General features: G+C 46.0%; 1 protein-coding gene across 1 annotated transcript in view; it reads left to right on the top strand.

Annotated features, from left to right (window-relative positions):
• ASIC2 (acid sensing ion channel subunit 2) overlaps nucleotides 1-9,139 on the top strand; it is a 1,207,137-nt gene that overhangs the window by 783,462 nt on the left and 414,536 nt on the right. The window lies entirely within an intron of this gene.

Here is a 9,139-nt window from a genome sequence, read left to right on the forward strand (position 1 = left end):
TAGATACTAAGCAGCAGAACAGGGCTGTGGGACATGGTGGAGAGATGGCTAGGGTGACATGCTGTACGTGTTACAGAAACTGTACCGCTTCCTTCCTTTTGCTCTGTGTGGCCACAGCTACTTCCTGGAGGGAGGAACACATGCAAGTTTCTTACTCAGTGTTCTCCACCTCTTGTATCCCTGCCCTAACATAAGTGTCTTCCCCTGAGTGGGGTGGGGTGGGTCCTGGTGACTTGCTTCTGAAGAAATAATATGCAAAAGTGATGGATGTGCCTCCTGAGATGACAAAGACACTCAAAAAGCCTGTGAGTTGTAAAGAGGCGGTGGTTTTCATCTTGCATGTTCTCTTGCACCGTCTCACTCTGAGGAAAGTCAGTTGCCACGTTGTCAGCTGTCCTGTGGAGATGTCCTCATGGCAAAGAACCAGAGGAAGCCCCCAGTCAATGGTGAATGAGGTGTCTAACCATCCGTGAAAAGCTGTATTCTGCTGACAACCACAGGAGTCCCCCTGGCTGAGCTTTCAAATGAGACCACAGCCCCAGCAGACACTTTGCAACCTTGCTAGAGGCCCTGAGGCAGAGGCACCCAACTAGGCTGCTCTTGAATTCCTAGGATTCCACAGAACCCATGAGACAATGACTGTTTGGGTTTTTAAGCCATTAAGTTGGGGGGAAGTGATTTGCACACGGCAATACATAATTACAAACTACATCAGGGGTCCTGAACCTCCAGGATCTAATGCCTGATGATCTGAGATGGAACTGATGTAATAATAATAGAAACAGAATGCAAAATCAATGGCATGTGCTTGAATCATTCTGAAACTATCCCCCACTCCCCAGTCCATGGAAAAATTGTCTTCCACAAAACCAGTCCCTGGCGCCAAAAACGTTGGGGACCGCTGAACTGCATGACAGACAAATAGGATAATAGGACTGAATTTTTGAAGAAAAAGAGTAGTTAGATCTTGGAAGAAAAGAGAAGAATGGGAGAAGCATCCAGGGCAGAAGGAATGGCACGAGCCAGTCTCAGGCTTGGGGACTCAGTGAGCCCAGGAGGGAGTTAGTCCTCTATTCTTGCGTAATGCATTTTATTGTGGTTAATTCATCATCATCACCTCCCCACAATCCTTGGAAAATGTTTATTGTGCTCAATTCTCATTTCCCCAAACTCATCATATTGGTATTGTTCTGTTCATACATACTTTGCCAAGTCTCTCAGGATTTTCAGGAACTCATGCTAGGCCTACTGATTTGCATGCATGAAGACATAAGAGAATCTTTTTGTTAGAGGCTATTGTGATATGTTCTTTTGAAACCTCTTTACTGCAGACAGATTTAACTAATGGACAAAGTGTCCCAGTCCTGGGAGAGCTATCGTTCATTTCCTACCCAGTTTCATTCAGAAGAACTAGCTTCCTGGTCTCATCTTGTTGTTTTTGCTCTGCTGACATATTTTCTGAAACCCTACCCAGTGACTTTTCACATATGATGGGATTTCCATTTAAGCATGGAATTTGCTGGCAGCCCTAGGGTGATCTCCCTCTGTATAGATGATTAAGTCTTATCATATCCATTTTTTTCTCTGTCCAGTGTTTATATCCAGACTCCTCGGCCTACTTTGCAGTTCAGCTGGGACTCAGATGACTGCCGTCCTCTGCTTTATTCAGTCACTCAGTCATGTCTGACTCTTTGCAACCCCATGGACTATAGCTTGCCAGGCTCCTCTGTCCATGGGGATTCTCCAGCAAGAATACTGGAGTGGGTTTCCATGTCCTCGTCCAAGGGGTCTTCCCAACCCAGGGATTGAACCCAGGTCTCCCACATTGCAGGCAGCTTCTTTATCATCTGAGCCACCAGGGAAGCCCCTCAGATGACTAGTTCTGGCCAAATAGCTATAAACAGAAGGGATATATTGTCCCTGTTTGAGGACAGTTAACAGAGAGGGTGGATTCTTCATGACCTCTATTCCCCTGCTGAGATGCCCACAGAGGCCAGGAATTGACATGGAGATATGGAAGGTGGAAGCAGCCTGGACTGCTGAGTTACCGTATGGAGAACAACTACCCTGCCCTAGAGTTTAAGTGGGCAGGAAATAAATAATAATTTGCTATTTGAAATTTGAGGGTTAATTTATTACACAGCATAGCCTAGCTTATACTGACTAAGGGACCCCTCAAATAAGAGATGTGACAGAAAATCTGAAAGCTACACAGAAGATGGTATTAAATGAGATCAGAAAGGCCTCACTCTGCCAGGAACCCATTGAGCACTTAAGGATGTTGGTGGGATAATTTAAAGGGCATAGAGCAAGGGGGTGGGACATAGTTAGAGAGGAAAAATCTTGTTCCTGTTGGAGAATGGTGTGATGATGGGTTAAAGTCCACAGGAGGTGTGGCTGTAGCTTTGATGGAGGTGGTGACAGATACAGTAAGGAGATGTGGAGGGATTTGAACTGTACTTCATAGGTAGCATCAACAAAACTCTGTGATTGATTAGATCACTGCTAAGGTGAGGAACTAAAAAGCCTCTTGATGAAAGTGAAAGAGGAGAGTGAAAAAGTTGGCCTGAAGCTCAACATTCAGAAAACAAAGATCATGGCATCTGGTCCCATCACTTCATGGGAAATAGATGGGGAAACAGTGGAAACAGTGTCAGACTTTATTTTGGGGGGCTTCAAAATCACTGCAGATGGTGACTGCAGCCATGAAATTAAAAGACGCTTACTCCTTGGAAGGAAAGTTATGACCAACCTAGATAGCATATTCAAAAGCAGAGACATTACTTTGCCAACAAAGATCCATCTAGTCAAGGCTATGGTTTTTCCAGCGGTCATGTATGGATGTGAGAGTTGGACTGTGAAGAAAGCTGAGCACCAAAGAATTGATGCTTTTTAACTGTGGTGTTGGAGAAGACTCTTGAGAGTCCCTTGGACTGCAAGGAGATCCAACCAGTCCATTCTGAAGGAGATCAGCCCTGGGGTTTCTTTGAAAGGAATGATGCTAAAGCTGAAACTCCAGTACTTTGGCCACCTCATGCGAAGAGTTGACTCATTGGAAAAGATTCTGATGCTGGGAGGGATTGGGGGCAGGAGGAGAAGGGGACGACAGAGGATGAGATGGCTGGATGGCATCACTGACTCGATGGACGTGAGTTTGAGTGAACTCTGGGAGTTGGTGATGGACAGGGAGGCCGGGCGTGCTGCGATTCATGAGGTCGCAAAGAGTCAGACATGACTGAGCAACTGAACTGAACTGAAGGTGGAGAGATATCAAGATCTCCTGTGTTCTCAACTGAGTGTGCAGTGGTACCAGTGGAGCCATTCACTGCAATAAGTACCACATGCAAAGCACCAGGTGATAAGTCTAACTTTAGACAAATTAAGTTGAAAGTGAATGTGACACAGCCCCGTGGTGAAAATTAGTGGGTCCTTGGAGACATAGATAGATCCCTAAAGGTGAAGGGTAAGAGACAGAAGTTTCTGTCATCTGCTCAGTGCTGGCTGTTGAAGACATGTGCATTTAGGAGAGAGCACCTGGGGGGAAAATGTAGGGGAAGAAGGATTTATTTCAGTTTACCAAGCACCTTGTTTGTGTCCAGTCCAGTTAGATAGTGGGAATACAAAGATGAATAAGGCATCATCCCTTGGATCTGTTAGGTAATCAAGTGTGATGTGATACACATAGTAACAAACTGGATGTTGTGATCATCATTGCCAGTGGGTGGGGTTAGGTGGGATCCGTAAGCCCTGGTCTGTCCCCACCATAGGAGCCCCTCACTCACTGTGACATTTTGTCTTCATTAAGGCTGGGCTTCCCAAGTTGCTCAGTGGTAAAGAATCCACCTGCCAAGCAAGAGACTTGGGTTCAATCCCTGGGTCGGGAATATCCCCTGGAGAAGGAAATGTATTCATGCCTGGGAAATCCCATGGACAAAGGAGCCCGGCAGGCTACAGTCCATTGAGGTGGCAAAGGAGTCAGACATGACTTAGCAGCTAAACAATAATTCCTGCTCAGGGTCATCAACCAGCCATGAGATAGGGATTCTTCCACCCTCTGCAACCAAGTCTCTACAGACCCAAACTCTACTCTTTTGTATCCTGAGGACCCATCCCTACCATGGATATCTCCATCTCAGATTCCCTGGGCAACACTCATCACCAAAACTTACAGAGTTAGCAAAAGTTTTGACTCTGGTAGGCTTCATCTGAAGAGTGTAACTAACAAAACTCACCGCATTACGCAATCGTCTCCATAAATAATGAAATCCTTTTATTACAGGGGATTAGTTTAAAACATGTTATTAAACAAATCAACATGAGCAATAGCAATGAAAGTTGTTAAAATGCAAGACATAGGCAAAATAGCGTTCCCCCTGAAATAAGAGCAATCTGAAAGTTACAATTGGAATGATTTTGCGTGGGAGGAAAATGAGAGTGGTGTGCCATGAGGAAGGAAGGGATGCGGGGACAATGGCTACTCCTTCAAACGGTGCGGTTCCCCAGGAGGAAGCAGGAATGCTCCAAACAATAGCAGGAGCTATTGGACACAGGGCCTGGGTGGGGATAGATGCAGAGGCCAGGAAAAACCCAGAAGGTACGCTATTCAATCTTGTAGTCGTAGTATAGTCACTGTGGTTAGTATGTTGAGTGCTTACCATGAGTTACCATTTTGCTAAATTCTGCATGTACACATCTTATTTAATTCCTCCAACTGATGACTGGGTGATGTTATCACCCCCATTTTACAGACAGGGATACTGAACCTTCGAGAGGCTCCTATGGTGCCGGATTCACACAGCTAGTAAAGGCTTGGAATTTGAATCCAAGTCTGTCTGCACATCTAACCGTTATGATAATGACGGAGGAGCTTAACATAATCACAGATACAGCCCCACCCTCCAGGGATTTACCACTGGGTGTGTGAGTGAAATTTATGGATTTAAAACCCAAGTAACCTAGTTATCAAAGAGCTCCCCTGGTGGTTCAGATGGTAAAGAATCTGCCTTCAATGCAGGAGACCTGGATTGGATCCCTGGGTTGGTAAGATCCCCTGGAGGAGGAAATGGCTACTGAGAGAGTCCCATGGACAGGGGAGCCTAGAGAGCTACAGCCCATGGGACTGCAAAGAGTCAGATATGACTGAACAACTAACACACACACCAGTTATTGGAGTGGTCCCAGCTAGGGAACTTGGGCTCAATATTTTGCGGATTAAGATTCCGCTGGGCCTGCCTCAGGATTGAGTGTATGTGCGTGAAGAAAAGAGGAGCCTTACAGAAAGCCCTTACCCCAAGCACCAAGAGAACAGAGGGACAGGACTTTCCTTCAAGGTCAGTGATCTGTCCTTGGCAGGCTAGATACACCATAGCTTGCATCTCTAATAACACCACTTGTCCTCTGCCCACCCCTCCCCTTGAGCTGAGATAGCCTGCAGAAATTCAGGGCATTGAAACAACAGGAAAACAAGTATAATTTGGAATTTCAGCCTCTCAAGGACCCAGAAGTTGGTACCTCTCTCCAACATTGTAATCCCTCCCATAATACTCCTGACAAATAATTCAAGAAAAAGAGAGCTTCCAGCATCCCAGGGCAGCTCTAGTAAGTGCTGACTTACTAGAATATTCTCTCTTACTAGAATAGAAATATATCTGGCTGGCACTTTTACAGTGAATGTTTCTTCTGTGCATTAGCCTTACAAAATCACTCTGCAATGTGATAAATTGGATATTTGCAAAGGTGTTCCTTCTTCAGCCCCTGTTCTACAGGATGACATTCCCCCAGGTTCTCAGATATCAGAGCCCTTAATATCAGATCACTTTTCTTGGAACATGGATCAGTTTGTCAACACTGCACTAAAGGGTGGGGAGCAGAAACGAGCGTGACCTCCAGGTGCTGTCAGACTGGAGACTAGTGCAGCAGAACCATCACCTCCTGCCTTCAAGAACCCTTAGTTTTTAAAACAATGTTATGTATTTATTTGGGGCTGTGCTGGGTCTTTGTTGCTGCATGGGTTTTCTCTAGTGGCGATGTGCAGGGGCTACTCTTCACTGCAGTGCACAAGCTTCTCATTGTGGTCTAAGGCACAAGGGCTTCAGTGGTTGCAGCTCCCAGGCTCTAGAGCACAGGCTCAGCAGTTGTAGTGCTGGGGCTTAGTTGTGCTGTGTTGTGCTTAGTCGCTCAGTTGTGTCTGACTCTTTGTGACCCCACGGACTGTAGCCTGCCAGGCTCCTCTGTCCATGGGGATTCTCCAGGCAAGAATAGTTTGCCATGCCCTCTTCTAGGGGATCTTTCCAACCCAGGGATGGAACCCAGGTCTCCTGCATTGCAGGTGGATTCTTTACCATCTGAGTGACCAGTGAAGCCCCCCTACTTTTTATAATGCATAGTCAGCTTCCATTCTTAATAGCCACACCACTCCCTAGTAAACCAGCCACTGCCCCCACACACCACTGCAGAGTCACACCCCTGCCAGCTTCAGTCCCAATGCAGCTGGTTCCTGGACATGGGATTAATCTCAGTTCAATGAGTTGACCCTTTGTTCCAGCTTATTGCAATCACTTTGGATCCTGTTTCTCTCATCGGACATAATCACCATCCCCATGACTGTCTTGTCATCTGCAAATTTGATGAGCAAAAGCTCCTTGTATTCTTGTGAGTCCTTGACAGGAACATGGGACTTATCAGGTCAAGAACAGAGGCCTCAGGTGGGACCCTGATGCTGGCTAAACGAACTGTCTCCAGATGTCTAGACATTGAGTCACGGAAAAATTAATCTGCTGTATCAAGCTCACCAAAGGGCCAAGTATGAGTCAAAAGGTCAATTTACTATTGATATTGAGATATATTTCTGCCATAAAGCCTGCAACTGCCACTCACTCTGTGACAATTTCCTGTGCACCTGTTTCTTGGTATCAGCAACCTAAAAAGTACCCTATGCTCTCAGGAGACAGGGGTTGAGTATGCTATTTTTAAATGAAAAAGAAGTGAGTGTGATTATGGAATACTTCTGTAAAGACAAGATACCATACATGGTTTCTCTGTGTTTGATATGGACATTCTAGGCTCAGAGGCAATTCCAACATGGCCTAACCCTCAAGCTAATGAAAGAAAAGGACATATAATCAAGTAATTGTAACCTATGATAAATGTTTTTTTAGAAGGCTGGAGAACTTACTGTGGGACCCTGCATGGGAGATGCTAGCTCTATGGAGAGGACAATGAAAGACTTCACAGAAAAGGCGATATTGAGCTAGGGCTTGAAGAGGGAATGGGAATTTGCTTGGTGGAGAAAGGGGAGAGAGATTCTAGGCAGAAGGCATGAAATTATGGACCAGAAAGAGATGTGTCAAGCTGGGAAATTGCAAGAAGTCTGCGGGTCAAGTAGAAAACAAGGCAAAGAAGTAATACGTTCTCACCACTTCAGCACTTAGGGAGCTCCTAATGTATTCTGGGGCTTCCCTGGAGGCTCAATAGTAAAGAATCCATCTGCAATGTAAGAGACTGGGGTTCAATCCCTAGGTCAGGAAGATCTCCTGGAGTAGGAAGTGGACACCCACTCCAATATTCTTGCCTGGGAAATCCCATGGACAGAGGAGCCTGGCTGGCTACAGTCTATGGGCTCACAAAAGAGTTGACATAACGGAGCGACTGAGCATACACGTAGAACTGAGAAGCCCATTTTACCTGTCAGGAACATGTCACCTGTACAGGGACCAAGATCCTTATCTCTGCATGTGCTCAGAACGCTGTTAGATCCAACACTTGTTGACCGATTTATATATATATGAGCTAACACCCTTTTGAAACTCTAAGAAAAAGAGTCTTGGAGTTCAAGGTAAGAAAAAACACTGGCTGCTTGTTGAGGCATTTCTTCCAGCCAACCATCTTGTTTCCATGCCTGCAGGTGCCTCCGGGCAGCCTCTACAACTGTGAGATGTCCCTGGGGACTTTGGTGACAACAGAGAGGTCCGTGACCTGGATTGCTGGAGACAGTCCTCAGATGCCTCTAGGTTGGTGGCAAGCTTTGGTTGCAGAAATAATAAAGCCTTTCTGAACAACACATGTGCCTGCTAGAGATGGAACAATAATTCATTACTTCGTTCTTTACAGACAAAGAGAACATAACCACCCATTAAGTATTGTTATAAGCCTCCTGCTGGGAAAAGCCACAGGTCTCCTTCTCCTGGGCCCCAAACTCGGCCATTTCTAACTGTGAACAGTGAGTCCAGCTCCTCTTTAAAACACAAATCTGCCTCCATGGCCCTATCTTTGTTCTGTTTTGTCTCACTGGAGCAGATCCGGGCGCGTGTGGGGGCACTCCACAGCAAGGGGCTGCTGCAGTGGCCTGGTTTGGAGAGATGCAAACTACCCTGGTGGTAAGCCATTTATTTGCAAGGGGTGGGGGCTGAGACTTTCAGAGACCAAAGAGATTCCCAGGGCTGCCAATGTGCAGAAGAGCAGCAATTATGAGGCCCTCGGGGAGGACCCCTTCACTCCTTCTTCATTGCAGACCCATGTCCAGGCCTCTTGCCACACCAGGGTTCTTTGGAAGATGTGTGTGCCCTCGATAAGGGATCAAGGAGACAGCTCCACAGCCTGTGAGAGTGCTGTCCAAGGCCACAAAAGGATTGACCTGTGAAAAGCTGAAGAGCCAGTGGTCACTTTCAAGTGTAGGATGCCTGCCAATCTGGGAACTTAAAATTGACAGCTTGGCCCAGACTCTGAGGGAAGAAGATAGGTTCTGGATGCAGAACCATCTGGAGGCAGATGGGACTCTGTACTGGCCAGCTCTGTGATGGTGGGTGGGTCACTTAACCTCCCCAAGCTTAATTTTGTCCTGTGTATTTTCTCCTGATCAAAAGATACCACCTGCGACCTTAGAGGTGGGCTATAGATAGCATGCATATAGGCTAACAATCTGTGGGATCTTAAAGAGTCAGACATGACTGAACAACTAACACTTTAGCTTTTCAGAGTGCCTACCGTACAGTAGGCACCTAACCAGTGTTGATAGCATCATAATCATTATCATATGTAAGATGAGAATCAATGTGACAAGTTCTTTTTTCTATTTTTAAAAATATATTTCTTTTTGACTACACTGGGTCTTCCTTACTGCATGCAGGTTTTCTCTGGTTGC

This window comes from Bos javanicus, chromosome 19 (genome assembly GCF_032452875.1).
Source record: "Bos javanicus breed banteng chromosome 19, ARS-OSU_banteng_1.0, whole genome shotgun sequence".
Taxonomy (NCBI): Eukaryota; Metazoa; Chordata; class Mammalia; order Artiodactyla; family Bovidae; genus Bos; species Bos javanicus.